Genomic DNA, 21,476 nt, shown 5'->3' with positions numbered 1-21,476 from the left:
AACCATGATGTTAGATGTTGCTGGGTGGTCGAAGTAAAGATGTGAAAATGGTCAAAAAGTTTTTAAAAGAATGGAGTATACCCTCACTCTGTCCTGTGGCTATCGCTCCCGCAGCTCCCTCATGGCATTCCTAACTGTTGTTTTCCTTCTTTCGCCCTGCCCATTCCAGAACGTAAACTCACGGACCAGCTCACTCGTGTTTGTGACCTTTAGGGTTTGGCGTGAAGATAAGACTCAAGAGAATACTTTGAATGGATGAGTGAAATTTACACAGTCCACTTGTGGCTCGGTTCTTCCTTCTTCTGGTTCATGTTTTTCCTACTTCATGTTGTCCAATGAGAAGACCCTGGCACTTAAAATGGTACCATCAGGTGCTCCTGGCTGGCTCAGTCAGAAGAGCATGCGACTCTTGACCTTGGGGTAGCGAGCTCAAGCCCCCTGTTGGGTGTAGGGATTAAATAAGTAAACTTAAAAAAATAAAATAAATAAATAAAATGGTACTCTCAATGTGCTTTCTCCACACAATTTATCTTATTTTCAGATTGAAGCGTTAGAACTCATCGGCTAATTGGAAGTAAATGAAGACGGGTCTCCAGTTTCTGGTTTGTTATCTCTCTTGTGGCTCAGTTATATTTTAATTGTCCGAGGAAGAAGGATACATACATATATTGAGTGCCTGCTACACACTTCACACACGGTCTCATTTAATCTACACACATCCTTCGAAGTGATTATTGTTACGTACATTTTACAAATGAAGACACAGAGGCTCTGAGGTTATATAACTTGCCTGGGATCCTACGACAAGCAAATGTCAGAGTTGAGAGTCTAACCACGTCTGTCTGATTCTAAAGTCCATTCTCTTTCCCCTTCACTACACTTCCTCCCTAGGGAAACAGAACAGAATTAGGGACATAAAAATCTCAAGAAGTTTCACTAAAAGACATTCCTCTGTGCCTCCAATAACAAATTGGACTAAAGAGGCAGGTGCTCTGAACCCTCACTCTAACCCTGTTTCATGACATGATTTTGAGAAAGTCAATTAACCTCTTGTTTTCCGTCTCCTTAACTCACAAATATGGGATGTGCAGACTTTCCTCAATTAATCAATTAATGAAAAAGAGTTACTTCATAAATTAGTTTGTGCCGTTTGCTACAGAAATGCTTCTGCTGAATTACTAACCATAAAAGTGACCTTATTTCTATAAGAAATTAGCGTTGGTCTGAAGGAAATAAGACAGCTGGTCTAGTGAAACGTCAGGATGTGGATCCAAAATTGATTCCCTTTTTATTTCATCTTATATAACATCTTTTTCCCTTTGAAATTAATTTTTTTTTCTTTTTTAAAGTAGGCTCCACACCCAAGGTGGGGCTTGAACTCATGACCCTGAGATGGAGTCGGATGCTCTACCCACTGAGCCAGGTGCCCCCATGACCTCTTTTTTGAGGTGTGTGATACCTGTCTTCTTTTATGCCTGGTGATAGGGCAAAAAAGGAGGAATAAAGAGATGCTTAGGAGGACGAAGAGGAAGTATGGCTGTTGAGCATTTTAGCTGCCAAATTGATTTTTTTCCCTAGGCCTAATAACTCCATGGTGGAAATGGATATTTTTCCTTGAGCATTAAACACATAACATTCAGAGCATTCATTGGACCTCAACAGCCACCGGCTGTTGACAGAACTTGAACGTTGACAGTGCGGAGTCTAAGATTAAATATACTGGACAGAGCAATAGAGAAAATATTCAAAGTAGAAGCATTTTAGAATATAAAAATTATATTTTCAATTTTTTTCTGGATTCTGAGAAGCAGTATAACAGAAGGAGCCTCAGTCTGAGATGCTTTCTCTGGATTTCTTATGAGCTAATGCTCCGTGTGACCTTGGGCAAAATATTTAACTCTGAGCTTTTGTTATATTTTAAATAGGGGGTGTGGAGTTTCTGCTGTTGAAGGGTTGGACACCAGTAAGATGAGGACAGTATCTTTTTCTTTTTCTTTTTGTCTTTTTTTTTTTTTTTTGAAAGAGAGCATGAGTGGGGGAGAGGGGCAGAGGCAGGGAGACAGAGAGAATCTCAGGTAGGCTCCACACTCAGCTAGGAGCCTGATCTGTGGCTGGATCCCACGACCCTGGGATCATGACCTGAGCCAAAATCAAGAGTCGTGAACCCTCCACCAACTGAGCCACCCAGGAAAGGACAGTATTTTTAACTTCCTTCATAACGCCTCTATCCTTTGGTTTTGTAGTGGCTGTGATACTGAACTTGGCCTCCAGCCACCTTTAGAGCATGCCTGATGAAGTAGCAGCAGGTCAGCAGAAAGGAAATGTTTGAGGCTGCAGATAATGGGAAACAACGGGAAAATAAATGGTGGCTGAGATTTTCCTTAAAATCATGGTCCCTCTTTCAAAATAAGACCTAAGTAAATAGATTTTTAGATTGCAAGGAAGAATTAACCCCAGCTTCTAGAGGCTAAATTCCTAAAGGATGAAACTCCTTGAGACATTCCTATAGCAACTCCTATTTACATTCAGGGGCACGAGGCTGGGAGAAACCTAGCGTGGCCCCGACACTGAGCCTTACAGATTGCCCCCAACCCCCACGTGCCACCATTCTTCTGGGACCCGGGAAAGACACCAGCTCCTTCACCGAGGGTCTGTCATTTTTCCAGTTGGAATACGCCCTCAGAGATTCAATCCACTCTTTCCTTGTTTTATAAAAAGTCCAACCTTTATACACCTAATATGATTTAGTCCTGGTTTAATTTCCTGAATCTTTGTGCTGCTTTTTCTTCCTGGCTCTCATGTTCAGGGTTGCCAGTTTCTTTGTCCCTGCAGGTGCAGACAGATTAGCATAAAGAGTAAGTTGCAGAATCGGAGAACAGCAAATTTGATTTCAAAAGCCATTTCAGATTGAGGTCCATTTGGTGGCATTAGGAGCAAAACTAATAAACAAACCAGATTTTTTTCCCCTCCTCAAATTGATTTTTTTTTTTTACTTGACGGTATCCCTTTAGAAGTAGAATATCTTATCAAATTCTGATTTTAGCTGTCATGTACAGTGCTTTTTTTTTGTTTCCTTTCTCCTTGTTGCTGACTGTTAAGTTATGTGGGTTGGCAAAGGAAAATCTTTTCTTTTATAATAAAGAAGAATGCATCATTATCTACCTGCGTGTTTCATGATCTTGCAGATGTAGTATGTTGTGGTTTGACGTTTGTGCTATCGTGACTCCCATTTTACAGATGGGAAAAAATTAGGAAGAGACTTTCAGGACCGTACTTTGACTTGAAAAGATACAATTCTGGGTCTAGTTTACTCTTTGACTAAACAAACATTGTTCATGACTTCTCTCGCAAAGAGCGATATGTACTTATTTACCTGTCGTTCCGGGGGGCGCGGGAAGAGTCCGCTGTAAGCTGAAACAGAAGGACCAGAGGAGGCTTGTGCTGTGTGCCGTGATCAAGGTCATCTGGGGAGGGGCCAGGGTTCAGAATGCACTGAGCAGTTCAGATTTTCTGAAGGGTGTTCACTCTCAGTGGGGAGGCTCCTGTGGTTGATTACAAGGCGCAGGGACTCAGTTCCTCAGTGAGGGGGGAGTCCTTGTTAGGACTCGCACATGTCAGCAGGAGGCAGTGGCCTCGCAGGAATGAGGGAGCAGGACGCATGCCCCTGCCAGGCCTCGAGGCAGGTGGCCCTGGATCCGGGATAGCTCTCGGGGCTCCGCAGAGGGCCTCGGGGTGTTCTCTGTGTCATCCTGCCCCACACCTGCTTTTCCGCGTCCCTCTGCGGTCTTGCCTAGCGTCTTCCCTCTTCGCCCCATGTCTTTTCTCTACCTCAGAGCTTTGCTTACTCATGTTTTTTGTATTTCCTCATTTCTCCAGCTTGAAGTGGCCCTTATGGTGCAGACTCCCCATCTGTGTGTTTTACTGTGCCTCTCTCTGAGCTCTGCTTCTGCTGATTTGTGCCTGACTCGTCCATATTCCCCAGTTCAGATTCCTAAGAATCAGAATCTGATGAGTTCGTCTTGTGCTGATCTATGTCATGGGTCGCTGCCCGGTCTATAGACAGGCTGCCCTTGGTGACACGCCCCCCCCCCCCCGCCCCGAGAGGGTCAGGTGGAAAGAAATGCCTACGGAAGGGGCCCTTCAGGCACTTGCCTGCTCTTCTCTTCATAAACCTGTCCCTCAACCTCAAGTAGTCTGCCAGCCTGTGAGGAATGATTTCTAGGAGCTAAAATATTTTCAAGGTCAGAAAAGGAGAAATCACTAAAGTGACCATAGCTACGAGACACTGTATTAAGAGCTTTACATTTATTACTTCATTTCCTGCTCACAACAACTTTATAAAGTAGATATAATCCTTTTTAGGCTTAAATAACCTGTTCAGGGCAAACCAGTATTAAGGAGGATGGTTCATATGCAAACGCAGTCTGTCAGACTCCGAAATTACGCTGGCAAATTCTACTCCCTCCATATCTAACTAGGTACCTTTAACTGGCATTTTCTTCGCCCGAGTCACATGAAGCGTCTATGAAATCATCTGATTGGAATTGGAGCCATGATGAGGAAGCATCCTAAGTCAGGGCTGGGATGGAGGGGAGCAGCATGGGCAGGTGACAAAGGTCCCTCCTCACCAAGCAAAACTCGCTGGTGTCGGGACTGTGGATACCGGTGCCTGGCGAGGTCATCTCATCCCCAGCAGACGCTGGGGATGCCACGTGGCAGCCTCCTGTGACTGGTATTAACACAGATCCATCATTAATATTACAAATGTGCGCACCTGCAGACTTAATTGCTTCAATTTTCTTGAGTCACTGATAGGTTTATGGCCCGCCTCAATTCCAGTAAAACTGAAGCAATCTAGATTGGATGAAAAAAGTGTCTTACTCCAATCAATCTCTTGAACAGACCCAGACTCCAGCCCTGATGACAGACTTTCTTTCTAGACAGGGTAATTAAAGAGGCAGAGCCAGCTACTTTTTAAAGTCCCTTCATCTTAGTTTTATCATCTATAATACAATCTTAGAAACTCTAGACGGGAAACATCTTTCCTTCTCCCGTCCCTTCCCCAGATGACTGGCCCTCCCTCTTGGCAAAGGCTGTATGCCCTCTCCATCTGTCTTACTGCTGAGGCCACTCAGTGTAGGCTTTCTGGTTTGTTCCTGAGGGGATCGTGGATGTGCTGAGGGGTTTCTGTTGTAGTTGGGGGATCCATCACTTAAGATCGAAAGGTTTGCCCACAAAAAGAAAAGCCATCTTTATACCGGAAGTTTTTTTTCCCCACCAAATCCAGGTTCAGCTTTTCACGCAAAACCAAAGAAAACACAAAGGGGGATATTATGGATTCCTTACGTTATTGAGGAAACCTCTAGCAAAGAAAGCAAAGCTACCTAGTGTGTATTTTGTCCCAAGGGAACATTATAAATATGGAAAATAGTAAAAAGAAAAACCCACAGGGATTTGGGAATCATTAATAGATTTTTAAGTGACCAAATGTGAAATAATGTGTGTTAAATAGAAATTAATTGACCAAAATGTTTGTTTTTGGTTACCATCAGGGGTATAAGAGATCCCCACAAGGTGTAACAAAATGGTGCCGGTCAGAAAACCCTCAAATCCTTTCATGATTGTGGAAGGGGGGGGGACCGAGAAAAGTAACTGATGAAATGACTTTTCTCAGTTGTTATTGAAGAATTTGTGAAATCTCAACAGACATCTTACTTTCTGAAGATTTAAGTAGTAAACCAAGTAACAGTGAGTACTGGTGACCTAGAATAACATGGAGGTTGGGGCACTGATTCCCTGTACAGTCAAAAATCTGTGAATAACTTTTGACTCCCCAAAAAGTTCACTAATATCCTATTGTTGACTGGAAGCCATACCAATCACATAAACAGTTGGTTGACATGTATTCTGTTTGTTGTATGTATTAAGAGACTCTATTATAAAGTAAGCTAGAGGAAAGAAAATGGTATTAAGGAAATCATAAGGAAGAAAACATACATTTACAGTACTGCATTTACCGGAAAAAAATTCGCTTGTGAGTGGATCTGTGTAGTTCTAACCCATGTTGTTTGAGGGTCACCTGTACTAAGTATACCCCAAGCCAGGGAACCAGAAATAGGTAAGTTATGGATGTGGCACAAGATATAGCCATGAATCCTGAAGAATTTCAGAGATGAAGTTGGGGAAAACGGTGTGAAAATATCTGACTCAGCGTCATCTGACAGACCCTTCCTGTTTGTAGGAATTCAGCCCTTATTGGGGGCCAGTCACCAAAGTTGAAAATGATGGATGAGATCTCTAAATACTTCAGTGTGAATTGAACTTAGCGTGAGTGTAAGGGGTGGGTAGGCAGGAGTGTAAGGAGTGGGTGGGCAGAAGCAGTGGGGGACATGGCAACACTGGATGTCTATAAAGGGAATCAAGTCTTAGTGTCTCTGTCATAGGGGTGTACCATACATATGCATCAAGGGGATCTGCTTAGATTTGCAAAGAGCTTTACTAGGTTCTATCTTTAAATTTTATTTTTTAGGGGCACCTGGGTGGCTCTCAACTCAGTTGGTTGGGTGTCTGACTCTTGATTTCAGCTCAGGTCATGATCCCAGGGTCATGGGATCGAGCCCCGTGTTGGGCTCCATGCTGAGTGTGGAGCCTGCTTAAGATTCTCTCTCTCTCTCTCTCTCTCTCTCTCTCTCTCTCTCTCTCTCTCTCCCTCCCTCCCTCCCCCCTCCCTCCCTCCACCGCTGGTGCTTTCTCTGAAATATCCATAAATACATAAATAATCTACTTAATTTTTAAAATTTACATCCAAATTAGCATCTAGTGCAACAGTGATTTCAGGAGTAGATTCCTTAATGTCCCTTACCTATTTAGCCCATCCCCCCCTCCCACAACCCCTCCAGTAACTCTCTGTTTGTTCTCCATATTTAAGAGTCTCTTATGTTTTGTCCCCCTTCCTGTTTTTATATTATTTTTGTTTCCATTCCCTTATGATCATCTGTTTTGTCTCTTAAAGTCCTCATATGAGTGAAGTCATATGATATTTGTCTTTCTCTGACTAATTTCACTTAGCATACTACCCTCCAGTTCCATCCACGTAGTTGCAAATGGCAAGATTTCATTCTTTTCGATTGCCGGGTAATACTCCATTGTATATATATACCACATCTTCTTTATCCATTCATCTGTCAATGGACATTTGGGCTCTTTCCATACTTTGGCTATTGTTGATAGGGCTGCTACAAACATTGGGGTGCATGTGCCCCTTCAAAACAGCATACCTATATCCCTTGGATAAATACCTAGTAGTGCAATTGCTAAGTCGTAGGATAGTTCTATTTTTAATTTTTTGAGGAACCTCCATACTGTTTTCCAGAGTAGCTACACCAGTTTGCATTCCCACCAACAGTGCAAAAGAGAACCTCTTTCTCCGTATCCTCACCAACATCTATTGTTGCCTGAGTTGTTAGTGTTAGCCATCTGACAGATGTGAGGTGGTATCTCATTGTGGTTTTGGTTTGTATTTCCCAGATGATGAGTGATGTGGAGCATTTTTTCATGTGTCGGTTGGCCATCTGGATGTCTTCTTTGGAGAAGTATCTGTTCATGTCTTTGCCCATTTCTTCACTGGATTATTTGTTTTTTGGGTGTTGAGCTTGAGAAGTCCAAGATCTATAGATTTTGGATACTAACCCTTTATCTGATATGTCGTTTGCAAATATCTTCTCCCATTCTGTCAGTTGCCTTTTAGTTTTGCTGATTGTTTCCTTCACTGTGCAGAAGCTTTTTATTCTGATGAGGTCCCAGTAGTTCATTTTTGCTTTTGTTTCCCTTGCCTCCAGAGACATGTTGAGTAAGAAGTTGCTGCAGCCAAGATCAAAGAGGTTTTTGCCTGCTTTCTCCTCAGGGATTTTGATGGCTTCCTGTCTTACCTTTAGGTCTTTCATCCACTTTGAGTTTATTTTTGTGTGTGGTGTAAGAAAGTGGTCCAGGTTCATTCTTCTGCATGTTGCTGTTTTCCCAGCACCACTTTCTGAAGAGACTGTCTTTATTCCATTGGATATTCTTCCCTGCTTTGTTAGAGATTAGTTGGCCATATGTTTGTGGGTCCATTTCTGGGTTCTCTATTCTGTTCCATTGATCTGAGTGTCTGTTCTTGTGCCGGTACCATACTGTCTTGAGGATTACAGCTTTGTAGTATAGCTTGAAGTCTGGGATTGTGATAACTCCTGCTTTGTTTTCTTTTTCAAGATTGCTTTGGCTATTTGGGGTCTTTTCTGGTTCCGTATAAATTTTAGGATTATTTGTTCTAGCTCTGTGAAGAATGATGGTGTTGTTTTGATAGGGATTGCATTGAATATGTAGATTGTTTTGGGTAGTATCGACATTTTAACTATATTTGTTCTTCTTATCCGGGAGCATGGGATATTTTTCCATTTTTTGTGTCTTCTTCAGTTTCTTTTATAAGATTTCTATAGTTTTCAGTGCATAGATTTTTCACCTCTTTGGTCAGATTTATTCCTAGGTATTTTATGGTTTTTGGTGCAATTGTAAATGAGACCGATAGCTTGATTTCTCTTTCTGTTGCTTCATTGTTGGTGTATGGGAATGCAACCGATTTCTGTGCATTGATTTTATATCCTGCTACTTTGCTGAATTCATGGATCAGTTCTAGCAGCTTTTGGTGGAATTTTTTGGGTTTTCCATATAGAGTATCATGTCATCTGCGAAGAGTGAAAGTTTGACCTCCTCCTGGCTGATTTCGATGCCTTTTATTTCTTTGTGTTGTCTGATTGCCGTGGCTAAGAATTCCAATACTATATTGAATAACAGTGGCAAGAGTGGACATCCTTGTCTTTTGTTCCTGACCTTAGGGGGAAGGTTCTTAGTTTTTCCCCATTGAGGATGATGTTAGCGTTGGGTCGTTCATATATGGCTTTTAAAATCTATTTTTAATGGTAAGTAACCACCATATTTGTTGGTGATAGAGCCTCAGTTGTGAAAGTGGTATAACTGACAGTCTTTACACATGATTTAGATGATACTAAACTTTATATACTAAAAAGTCAAGCTGATGGAGACAGACTGCAAGGAGATCATTAGAATCCATGTCAAAGGACGGAGCAGAGGGAGGTGATTTTCATGCCATCAACATCAAGGCAGTGCCCTCCCGCATACAGGGTCTGGTTACAGTTATAAAATAAAAGGCTGTCTGTCACATTATTAATGATTCAGAAAAATAGTCTAGAATTCATTAAAATCATTTGCTGAAAACACGGAGCCAGTATGCTATCCTGGCTAAAAAGGAGGAACGAAATGTCATCATGAAGTGCCTGGGAAGCCCAACAGTTCTCTACACTTATGTAGAACCAGTTGACTTTCTACCAGGCATAAAATAAGTTATTCTTGTCACTGATCTTTAAGGATCCTATTAAGATTAATAACTACAACTCCTATTTCTCATGCTTTGAACCACTTCCATTTGCATTTTCACTTTAATCACCCTGTAAGGTAGATGTTGGTATGATTTCCATTTTTTGAAAGGTAGAGAAACTGAGGCATAAAGATTGCAGAGTTAATAGGTGCAGGAACCTTCTCTCAAACTTAGGGTTTTCTGATACTGGGATCCTTCTTGTCTCTGCTATGCTGTGTGCTCCACTCTGGGGAACACATTTATTGACTGCAGCAGAAGTATGAGAACGGCAGGTGCAGTTGTCAGGAGGAGGTGGGTACGGTTCTATGAAGGCAGAATAAAAAGCCTGGCCCATACTGGACACAACAGCCAAAAATGTACCAAAGAAATATGAATGAGTCTACTGATACAAAGGTGGACTCTTAGAGGAATTTTCGTCACTTAAAGTATGTGTGACCTTGTTCACCAAACACTCAACTGCTAGGATTCAAAGCTCTATTTGAAACCCAAGGAAGGTGAGCTTAGGGCAAATGAAAGGAAGTACTCCTTCGCCCAGAAGGTATTATTCATACAGAACTTATTTCCCAGGTGTGGTACAACCAGAAAATATAAGTGTAGTAAACAAAGACACTGGAAATTTCATGAATGAAAAAGACATAGTTGCTAAGAAGCTGAGATCGACCTTAGCTTCTTTTTAAGATTTTATTTTAAAATAATCACTACGCCCAATGTGGGGCTTGAATTTACAACCCCGAAATCAAGAATTATATGTTCTACTGGCTAAGCCAGCAAGGCACCCAACCCCAGGGTGATCCTAGCTTTAAGACCAATGTCCTAGAGGATATGAGCCTCCTGACACAGAATTGCCTTCCAGCTCTGTGCCTTTTTGGCCATAGAATCAGCCTCTAACTAATGGGTCAGTGCTACTAAGTAGGGAATGAAAATGTCAGGGCCACCTCCAGGTTAATTTCCTGATCTTTGGTACCGATATGGTGTGCCAGGATCAGCTAAGAAGGAAAACTAACCATGGGAGGTTATCTTGCAGTGGAAATATGTGTGGAACATTGCTGAAAATTAAAAATGAAATTCCAGAAGAAATGTAACTCCAGTTAAAATATAAGAATGGTAGCAAGGCTGTGGCAGAAAATCAGGAGAAAAGGGGCAAGGAATACATAGGGAGCAAATAGGTTAATTAGGAATTAGTCTTATAACAGGGGGTATATACTGGACCCCCCCCCCCACCCCGGGGAAGAGGCAGGGAAGTATAGTGGTTTAGAATCCAGACTCTGGATCTAGACATCCTGTTTGAATCCAGTCTCCTCTACTTGCTAAGCATATGATGCTAGGCAAACTGCTTAACCTTTCTGAACCTTCGCCCTCTAACCTGTAGTTGTTCACCTCATGCAGTGGCTGTGAAGGTGAGATGAATCAGTGTATTCAACAGCCCTTAGATAGTGCCTGTCATATTGCAAATGTGTCATAAGCATTAGCCATCGTTCTGAATTAGGTTCAAAAACCATATGTGTTTGGGGCTGATGTTTATACATGTACCCATACTTCCTATTCTTGACTTGATCAAGTCACAAAAGAGAATATATGGATAGATTTTCAGGTCCAGTTTGTGCCTCACCATTCCCCATTCTTATGGCCATGGCAGATGATACCAAGGATTCTGCCCGACTGATCTCACCACGGTGTGTCTGCAGCCTCTTCCTTGGTCACCGATGGAGTCAGTGTGCTGGCTTGGGTGCTAATGATCCCTCCCTAGATCTTTCACTTAGAATTGGTGAGTGGACCATGTAAGGCTTCAGGAAGAATGTGTTCCTTTTCTAGAGTCATGTTACCTAGTCTCTTTGTGCCTCACCTCCCTAATCCTGGGGTAATAATAGTACCTACCTTATAGGCTGTTCAGTAGCTTAAGGAGCATGTATGTGTTTAGCTCAATGTGATAGCTGTTGTGAAAAAGAATAATAATTCTCAATTGTCCTACTTCATTTCTGGCAGATTCAGCCTGGTCTTTACATCACCCAGCATTGTGTGGACACTAGGCACTTGTGGAGCATGAACATTACAAGTCTTGTAGATGGAGTCGAGAAAAAAGGGAAAAACCTCCTGGTGCCATAAAGTATATATGATAATATAAGCCCACAGATTCGGACATGCCCCACAGAGCAGTCATCCGCACAATAAAAGGGTAGAAGGCCAGAGCAGGTGTGAGGATTGGTGCCATTGATTAATGCAAAATGGCAGACAGACTTCACCTGTTTTCTGAAAATGAGTCCTTCATGAAGAATACCTTACTCATATTTCTCGCTGACAGCCTCTTAATGTGTGTTTTGTGTAGAGGGCCTGGAGAGGAGGGGAGGGCTTTAGAATTAAGAAAGAATATAGAGCGGGCTATAATGAAGAAAGAGAAGAAAAGCACAAAGATGTTAGCAACTGGTCTTGTCAGTGTCTGTCCTTCCTGTTTAAGCAGCAACATCTTATTGAAATCAAGGGACCTTGTATTCCTTTAACCCACTCTTGTTGGGACTAGATGGCCAGATCCACGATTCCCTGGGGAGGTCTGTCTGTCAGGTCATTTAGAGGTCATCTTGACCCCTATTATAATGAGCATTTACCCAAATAAGCCTGCAGAAATGAGCCCAAGGCAGTGTCGAGAGAGTCTTCAGACCCATAACTGGAAGAGAGGAAGAAGCAGATCTGATCTTCCAAGGGAGTCTGTCATGGGGAAATCACATCAGATTGCCATGTGATTTGTAGACTAGTGCGAATTGGTTAATAACTCAGTTTCATTCCTGGGCCTGTGAGTCCAAACTCTTCAAACTCCTGACAGTGTTTACTCCTGATGTATATCTTCTGTATATCTAATTCATTAAGCTCAAATACAAGCACAGTGGTTCATGATTTCTCAGTATAAATAAACATCGCTCTGGTAGACAGCACAGTTTGGTAGAAAGAGCATTGAGCTCGGAGTCAGAAGACTGGAGTTGAGCCCTGTTATCTCCATCTCATTAGCACTAACCCTTGTGATCATCACTGTTTGGCCTTCTGACTCTACCTTTGTAGAGCCTACTGCATAGGATTGATGAACGAAAAGGGAGGGGGCCTTATAAGGGTGGGCTTTGCAAGTTGTAACGCAGTGATGATAATAAGGAATTTTTCCTGTGCTTGAGTCTTTGTAGAATTCCCTCCCACTCTCCTTTCTTAGGCTGGACAACACAGCAGAGATACCAAAGATTCGTAGCATTTTTCATCTTCAGTCTGGAGGAACCTAAGGTTTAGTTTCCAGTATGGCAAGTGCAGATCGTAGGAAGATGCCAACTAAAATCAGAGAATTTTAGAGGGAGAAGAGGCTTTAGAGGTCACTTGACACCCCCTCCCCCTTTTCTGTAAGAGGAAATGGTTCAGAGAGAAGAGCCTAGAGAAATGCTTGTCTTGCCCACCTTTGTATGTGCAAGAAGGCAGTGCTCATGGTCAGCAAGGTGGGCTCACAGGTCTGTAGGAATGGGCCAGAAAGCTTTGCTCCCCAGGATTGAGATGAGAAAGACAAGTTCTGCTTAAGTTGCAATACCTCTTAAAAAAAAATTAAGTTGCAATACCTCTGGCATTTATGATAACAAGCACTTAAACAGATTTCGTCTGCAGAAGAGGACTCAGTTTGCTCACAACCTCCATTTGGTCCTTGCTTCTTCCTTGACCGCAGTCACCACACCCTCGGCCCTCCAGGGGGACCTGCCTGTGTGAATTCACGAGTCTCTTGGTAAGTGCCCGACGGCAAACTCATTTGCGCGCCGGCCTTGAATGGGCATGGATGGCATAGCCTCCCTCGGTGAGAATCTCTGTGGCTGGGTCTTAAAGCAGAGGTATGTATATAAAGGGGGGTTTTATGAGAGAGATCTAAAGAGTGTTCAGTGTGCTAACAAGCATTAGAGAAATATACACAAGTGACTTGGCCCCATTCCTCACTGGACCTGAGCTCATTCCTGGACTTAGGGTTCCCAGGCTTCTGAAGATTCTTAAGCAGCTGGAGTCATCTATTTTTTAAAATTAATTAATTTATTTTGAGAGAGAGGTTGAGAGAGAGAGAGCTCAAGGGAGGGGCAAGGAGAGAGGGAGAGGGAGAATCCCAATAGGCTCTATCCCACGACCCTGGGATCATGACCTGAGCCGAAATCAAGAGGCGGATCTGACTGAGCCACCCAGGTGCCTCCCAGTTGGGGTCATTTAAAGGGACCATTTGCTTAACTCTGTCAAGGATTATTAGTCACTTTTAGAATTTATGTGAGTGGCTCTAATAATGACAACAACAAACCATATTAACAATGACAGTGAAGGCACTGATGTTGATCAGTGCTCATCATATGTCAGATACTGCTGAGCACTTATATTATCCTGGGGTTGAGATTTACAAAGTGAGAGAATGGGAATTGAAATAGTGGAGAAGAACAGTAGCCTTGCAGTCAGGGGGCCTGGGCATCTTTCCCCCTAATTAGTATTTACTAACTGGGTGACCTTGGTCAAGTAGATTGACTTTTCTGGAACCCCTCATCTGTAAAATGGGAATATAAATACCCACACTAAAGCGTCATTGAGGCTTAAGTTAACCCGTGAATGTTGAAAGGGCTTCTTAGCAGAGCCAACACGTAATAGACATATTACTTGTTGAGTTGAAACACAGATGATAAGAACAGAAATACAAATGGATGAGAACTAATAAGAAATGGAGCTCAATCAAGACAGTTTAGGACAAGCAGTGGGTTTTTCTCCTTTTTATGTCATTACGGGTCATCTTTTGTCATTAACGTTTTCTCTACCCATCCCTTTTATAAGGTGAGAACCATACAGGGGACCTCATTGAAATAATTCAGGGTGAGAACTATCGCAAATGCTAAACTCTTTGTTAATAATGAAGGACTTAAAGGATGCGAGACAGGATTCCGAAGGAGCAGAGCTCTCACTTGTCTGAGAAGAACTCTCCTTGCAATCATCCTGCATCCATCTAGTGCCCTGGCTTTCTAAAACACAGGCCGCCATATTGCTTCCAATGCCACACTGCAGGGAAGTGGCCCCCAAGGACTTACAAAGCTCAAATCAGAATTCCAGTCATGAACCTGCAGGCTTCAAAATGACTTATTCTCATTACAATGTATGAAATGATCCGTAAATACATATTTTAACATTACAGAGTTTAAATATTATTACACATCTTACTTGATGTCAGATTTTGTTAAATGCGTGTCGTTATCTCAATTTACAAAGGTCAGTCGGGTGGCAGTGGAGAATAGAGCTGGATATATTTAAAAATTTTCTTACCAGTACATCTGCAGCTCAGATAACCCTGGCTTTTTCAAAGAGCTTTGGGCTTTTTTCCCCCCTTTCAAATGAGACTTTAATGAGTATCATGTGGATAAACTCTTTGCGGAGGTTTGAAAAGATCCAGAGAAACACTGTAGTAGGAACAAGCAAACCATTTTGGATGAAATCATAAGCCATTTGAATGCCTCCTCATCTCTCTGGTTGTGTCAGAACCTTTTGGCTGCGTTTTTCTGCCACAGGAATGTTTTCATCTCCATGGCTAGGTAAATAGAATGTTCGTGTAGTTGCTCGATTGCTATTCATGCCGGCACAGAGTAGCAGAGAGTGACCTACTTCCAGCAGCATCCATAGAAAGCTTTGCTGCTTTCCGTCACGTCTGATTTTAAAATCTACCTTCTGTTTTTTTGTTTTTGTTTTTGTTTTTTGTTTTTTTGTGTGTGTGTTTTTGTTTTTTTGCATCTTCTGCCCCGACTCGGCCCCAGAGACACCATACCATGGACTGTCAAGTCTATTTCTTTCTCTAATCACTCTTGCTTTCTGTGTTGGTTCATTTTAGTCTATCATAAACCTCTGTTGGAAAATGAGATGCGGGTGGGTGGCTAGCCTTAAAGGCAGTGAGCTTTTCTGACCTATTCAGAATATAGTTCTGTAAGGTAGGACTGCCGAGAGAGATCAGGTGAGGTTTTCTTACTGAGACTACCCTTCTCCACATCAGCCTTTTGGAAGCATCTATATGTGGATGCTTTCTTATTGGGGACCACCGACTGGAGTTTCCAGAGGTCACTCTCATGAGTTTCTGTACAGCCAGTCCTTACTCTAGAAGTTGACAGGCTGGAGTGAGCTAGAAGCATTCCATACTCTCAAGAGGAAAGGCTGATTTGAAAAACTCCCACAGAGACTTATCCAGTTGGCATGCAGAAATATACTTAGCTTTCACCTGATTTGGGGTATGACTAGAACCAAGTGTCACGTGTGGCTTTGTGTCATGGAATACCATGGTCACAGCTTGGGAGTCCTTAGAGACCTCCTGGTCCCATGATTTGAAGATGATAAAAAGGAGCTCCAGAGAGATTACTACAGCTTTATTCTTCCAGCTCCCCATCCAGTGCTCCGTTCAACCCGCCATTCCGTTTCTCATCACTGGATCATTAATGCTTTGAGGCACTCTTGTTTTTTGAGAGCACGTGTCACCAAGGAAAGGAAATAGAAATTCAGTTATCCTTCTCCTTGTCACAAGTGGAAATTTCTATCCCAGATCTGCAAGTCAAGAAGGTTCTAGTTACTTGAAAAAGAGATTCTTGAAATTTTAATCCATTTTGCTGTGGAAGGTTTGCTTGTGTGATTCTGTGTCCATGGCTCAAGCCATGAGATGATAAGAAACAGCCCCATGGCAGATAGTGAATTGAATAGAGGAAGCACATTGAGAGTTCCATTCGCAGTAGGACTTTGAACATCTTTACAAAAGAATTTCCTGGCTATGCTGTCTCCCATTTTGTTGTTCACTGAGCCAGGCCTCCATAGGTGCAGACTTCAGGCAAACCATCGGTGTTTCTGGCATCTGTGCTGGTTGAATTCAGGCCCAGCAGGGCACCTTATCTTATGTGTTTCTTACTGTGGGCTGTGGGATTGTATCACTTCAGAACTCCCTACCAGATGGTCCCTGTAGCGAGAGGTGTAGAGGCCCAGCCAACTCAGCCCGAGGGACATCGTTTCTCTGGCTAGCCTCCTTTTCTTACTTCTCTTGACTTTGTCCTTTCTCTCTGCATCCTTCTCCTTTGTCTGCTCTTCATCTGTCCCTTATCTTTCTTCACAGATGGCCAGGACACTAATGTGCTGCTGTCATTATGTTATGGAACAAGTTGGGGTCTTCAGAGGCTGCCGTTCCAGAGACATTAAAGACTTGGGTCACGTTTGATACCAGGGTAAAGATTTGCAGGATAATTAGCGATCCTCTGCTGTTATTAACCCCTGACTCAAGCAGGTTATTTTCTTACAAAGGTGTTGAAAGTTAATGCCACTGTTATAGTTTCAGTTGGAAGACCATAATGAAACCATGTGGGAACTGGCACCTACCATCAATAATCTTTCAAACTCTGAAATCAGGCAGGTGGGGGTGGGGTGGGAAGAAACATCAAAAAAGAGTGGAAGAAAGGGAGGTAATTATATCACAGGCTTACCTTTGGTTACCTTAGTGATAGTCACTGATGGACAAAACCCATTTGTTATCATTCGTTTTGAATAGTTGGCTTATCCCTGCTGAAGTCCTGAGCTCAGTCTCCATCACATAGGGAAACTCAAAATGGCCACTGTGGTAGCACAGGGTGGAGAGAAGGCTAGTTTCCACTTTTAGAGATGACCCTTTCCCCTGCAATTTTTTCATCAAGAACATGAGGCTATTCACAATATCATAGTTAACAGAATTGAAAAACAGCCAGGCAAAACTGATAATGCATAGATTACCCCCTCCAGTCTCCTCTAATAGCAGGGAGTTTCGTGGTAGTGCATTTTATTTGTCTTCCAATTGATCCAGATCTTTTCTGACTCTGCGCTGGGGAGCCCCCTCAGAAGCTGTATTATATTTGGTTAGAGGAAGAGTTTCTAAGATTATCAGCAAGTTTGGAAATCCTGATCTAAACAAGGTCTTCTAATAGTCAGTAATGGTCATCAGGGGGTGTCGCCCTCAACCTTGAAAGACTGCAGGGTCAGTTCAGCAGGTGCCTCAATGAGAGGCTTGGAATTGACAAGTTCATGCCTCCTCCTGGCTTGACCTCACCACCTGAACAACCTCATTACTACTTAGCTGGGTTTAGCTGGAAACTCAGCCTTCTCAGGAGTGAAAAAAGGGCCCAGAAAGGCTTAGAGTGCTCTAAGCCACTCTGAGTTATTCAGTGCATTAAAGGGTCTTTGAGAATTTTCCCAGTTCAAATCCACATTTGACTTTAAATTGCCAAATTCTTTGGAAGAGGGCATCATAGATCTGGTGTTCAGTGAAGTTGTCTTTCGGGGGAAATTCTGATGCTGACATGCTATGTTGTTCTAGTGGCTCAGTTCAGGGATGCTCAGCGTGAGGGGACACCTACGGAAGGGGCACGGCACTTGGATGGTAGGAGGAAGTTGTTGTGTTTGGAAAAGGAATTTTTGTAGCAAGCTTTGGGTATCCTAAGCTAACCCCACAAAAACACAGTGCTACAAGTTCACAGGGCACATGCTAACATTACAACAATGACTAACTGAAAAGTGATTTTGGGGGTGCCTGGGTGGTTCAGTCGGTTGAGCGTCCAACTCTTGAGTTCGGCCTGGGTCATGGTCTTACCATTTGTGGGGTCGAGCTCTGCGTCAGCCTCTGTGCTGAGTGTGGTGGAGACTGCTTGGTATTCTCTCTCTCTCTCTCTCTCTCTCTCTCTCTCTCCTCGCTCCCTCCCTCCCTTCCCCCTCCCCCCTCCCCTGCTTGCCCTGTCTCTCTTTCTCTAAAATAAAAAAATATGATAATAAAAGTGATTTTATCTCACTCTCCACTGTGCCTTTCCCCACTCCAGCTCATTCTCTAGCATGACTGCCTCTGCTTACCCATCTTCCTGCTTCTCTATTGCATATGCAGAAGCTCCAGGATTTCTTCCTTAGAAACCGCGTATCTGCGTCAGCAGGAATGAGAACCTTTCTCCCCAGCCTGAGGTCCAGTCCAAGAAGGGGCCTGGCTCTTAAAGGCTCTGATGAAATCATCCCAAACCTGTCCACCCTGTGCTCAGAGGGAAAGGGGAGGTGGAATGCAGGGAAGGCCTGAGAGAAGAGTGGACATTTCTTGGCACGTGCAAATTACCATCTTTCTAGGCGGTCATGTGAAGCACCCTGTTCTGGACTTAGAATCGTGGAATGTCAAGTTACAAAACGGTCTTGAAATTCATGTGTACAGCTCCTTCTTACGTAGGTAAGGAAACTCAAAGCTAGGCAGTACATTCAAGGCTACTCCAGACCCAGATCTCTTGAGTTCCAGCTCAGTATTTTGGTCACTGCAGAATACGGGATCAGAGTTACCATGAGATTGGGGTAGAGTCTAGTCTGTCTGCCGCTCTCTTTCTGGGTCTTCTTGATCTTTCTAAATCCTGGCCTTATTCCCTTCTCTGCTTAATGAGTCCGGGGGTGACTTTCCATGAGCTCGGAACTGCTTAAACTGGCATTCACACCTTTCACACCTGACATCAATCTGCATTCCTTCCCTCGTCCTCCATGACTCCTCTGCACTAACGCTACCCTTCTGCAAACAGGCATCAGGCCGCCGTTTCTTAGTACACATTCTCTTCATATGGAGTTGCCTCCAGCGTCTCTTCCCATTATATCCCATGTCCAGCCAGATCCCACCCTCCCCCAACTCAGCATGGCTGTTACCGCTTGGAGTACTTAGTCTTGGCCATGTCTTCAGTTTCTTCCTAGATCAAAGCCTCTTTCAGGGTAGGGATCATATAGCAGTTTGCTGAATGTGGCCAATGGAGTGTGCTCCAAAAATCTTCATTGTATACAGGAACAAATGGCGTCCTGGTTTCTGTGTATTCTAGGCAGTTCCAGAATTTTGGGAGGTGCTGGGAGACGTGAGGCTCGTATAGGGGAAGAATGGACACGTTAAGAGTAAGGGCACCCTTCCCTTTCTGGAGATCTCCATCCCACAGCGTGCTGTTGGCAATGGTGCCCAGCCCACCCGTGGTATCTTGAAATGGCTGTGGAGGCTTCTGTAGGCACTTGTTTTAATCAGTCCACTATGGAGCTCCACTGCGGAGCACACACAGAGCAGAGGCTCAGTGTGAGCCTTATCCACAGCCCTCAGGAGGCTTTGGACCAGAGTAACTGTCGCCTCCCGTATGTACCTCTTGGGAGTTTCAGGGAAGGCTTGCATTGCTAAAGCAATTTCTGAGCATTTCTTCTTCTGGAGACCCTTTGCTAACATCCAGGCCAACGTGATTACATTGATGTTCCAAGCTCTGATCTCAGCTCCATTGGTGACGAAATTCACAAGACGTTTACTGTGCCCTGTGGTTTTTCATCGGCTGGCCTAGGGCAGATTCAGCATAAGTAAATAAGTTCCTGGTTTAGCATTTTGGCCCTCCCATGTCAGATCCTGCCAGGACAGGGAAAAAGGCCAAAGGAGAAGCTATCATTCTGCAATTATCTTGAATCTTAAAAACGACAGGCACCCTCATGGGCAGGCATGGTGCTCTCCTTGCTTTACCCTTTTTTTTTTTTTTTTTTTTTTTTTGCCCTCTACCATGAGTCTGGTCTGGGCAGGATCAGGATATCACTGTCTGTGGAGATGGGCATGAATATCTCACAAAGAGGTTCAGAGGGCTGGCCTGGAAGCCAGGGTCAGAGATTCTGTGCTCTCAGCTCACCTCCCTGTGGGAGCACTTTGTCAATAACCTGTTCGTTCCCTGATACCACCACTCCTGGGACCCTGGAGCAGAACGCCTTCAACCTCAGAAATTGTCTTGGACCGCCAATACATATAGGTTTCTTTTTGGGCTGATGAAGATGTTCTGGAATTACAGTGGTGATGGTCTCACAACTTTGTGAATGTACGAACCACCATGGAATTGTATACTTTGAAAGGACAGATTTTATGGTATGAGAATTCTATCTCAATTTTGAAAGAAGTCATGGAGTACTTGGGGAGCCTGGGTGGCTCAGCCAGTTAAGCATCTGACTTCAGCTCGGGTCATGATCTCACGGCTCGTGAGTTTGAGCCCCGTGTCAGGCTCTGTGCTGACAGCTTGGAGCCTGGAACCTGCTTCAGGTTCTGTGTCTCCTCTCTCTCTCTCTTTCTCTGCCCCTCCTCTGCTCACGCTCTGTCTCCCTGTCTCTCAAAAATAAATCAACATTAAAAAATGTTTTTTAATAAAATGTTATTGATAAAATAATGTTTTCAATTTTTTTTAAATAAAGAAGTCCTGGAATACTAAGACCTTGCACAACAAATAAAAATACTGCCGCTCAGAACCTGCTAGAAGACCACACGCACTCCATACTCAAATGTGCTCTCTCTCTCTCTCTCTCCGTGGTTCTGCAAAAGTCATGTTGTCTGGTGTGTGTTGGCAATGGAGGGGATCTGATAGGACTACTTCTGTTTTAGCTCCTGTTCTGTGTCAGGCTGGCATGACCTTGATCTGGGTGTTTACTTGTCCTTGCTTCCACAGTAAAAATGGAGGTAATGAGCCTGGCCTAGTTGATGAGAGTCTCCTGGGAAAGAAAAATCCATTTTAAGCGCTTTGGAGGTATGAGGTGCTAGATTCCTTCTAAAGAGTTACAGGAAGGCCTGAAGTGGCACCCAACATGTATGGAATTAATCCCAGGCTGGCTTAGAGCCGGTGTGGGTAGGAGGCTGAAAGCGTGTTGCTCTGAGTGATTGAATTATGGTGTTGGGTGTTCTATTATAAGCTGTTAGTGCTTGTGAGTTTTGTCCATGCTGAGGAGACTGGTCTCTTCCTGCAGCGGCAGGGAAGGCACTTGGGGGAGGGATGTGCTTCCCAGGAGGAATCTTCCTGGGGCTTGACCCATGGTTGGGAAGTAGCTTGTGATTGGGGCACTTGTAGTGACATGTCGTGTGGCTGCTGCTGGGAGGCACGCCCAAGGGTTTCTCTTCACCTGGAAGTCTGGAAGGCCACGTTAGAGGAAAAGTGAACTCGGGAGTCCTGTGTCACTCACTGCCTCACTTAACAAATGGGGCTGTGCCTGCGGAAAACCAAGACCTGGATGCGGGGGATCT

The 21,476-nt window shown here is 43.6% G+C and overlaps 1 protein-coding gene and 1 long non-coding RNA gene across 4 annotated transcripts in view; one reads left to right on the top strand and one right to left on the bottom strand.

Annotated features, from left to right (window-relative positions):
* Positions 1 to 21,476, top strand: part of ASTN1 (astrotactin 1) — a 302,406-nt gene that overhangs the window by 91,507 nt on the left and 189,423 nt on the right. The window lies entirely within an intron of this gene.
* On the bottom strand, positions 4,284 to 14,935 carry LOC122235803. Its single transcript, XR_006213849.1, has 2 exons — positions 14,726 to 14,935; positions 4,284 to 4,729 (listed from the first exon to the last, which is right to left on the bottom strand). It is a non-coding gene; the product is annotated as an uncharacterized LOC122235803 (long non-coding RNA).

Source organism: Panthera tigris, chromosome F3, assembly GCF_018350195.1.
Source record: "Panthera tigris isolate Pti1 chromosome F3, P.tigris_Pti1_mat1.1, whole genome shotgun sequence".
NCBI classification, from domain to species: domain Eukaryota; kingdom Metazoa; phylum Chordata; class Mammalia; order Carnivora; family Felidae; genus Panthera; species Panthera tigris.
This window is presented reverse-complemented; position numbering and strand designations above follow the sequence as displayed.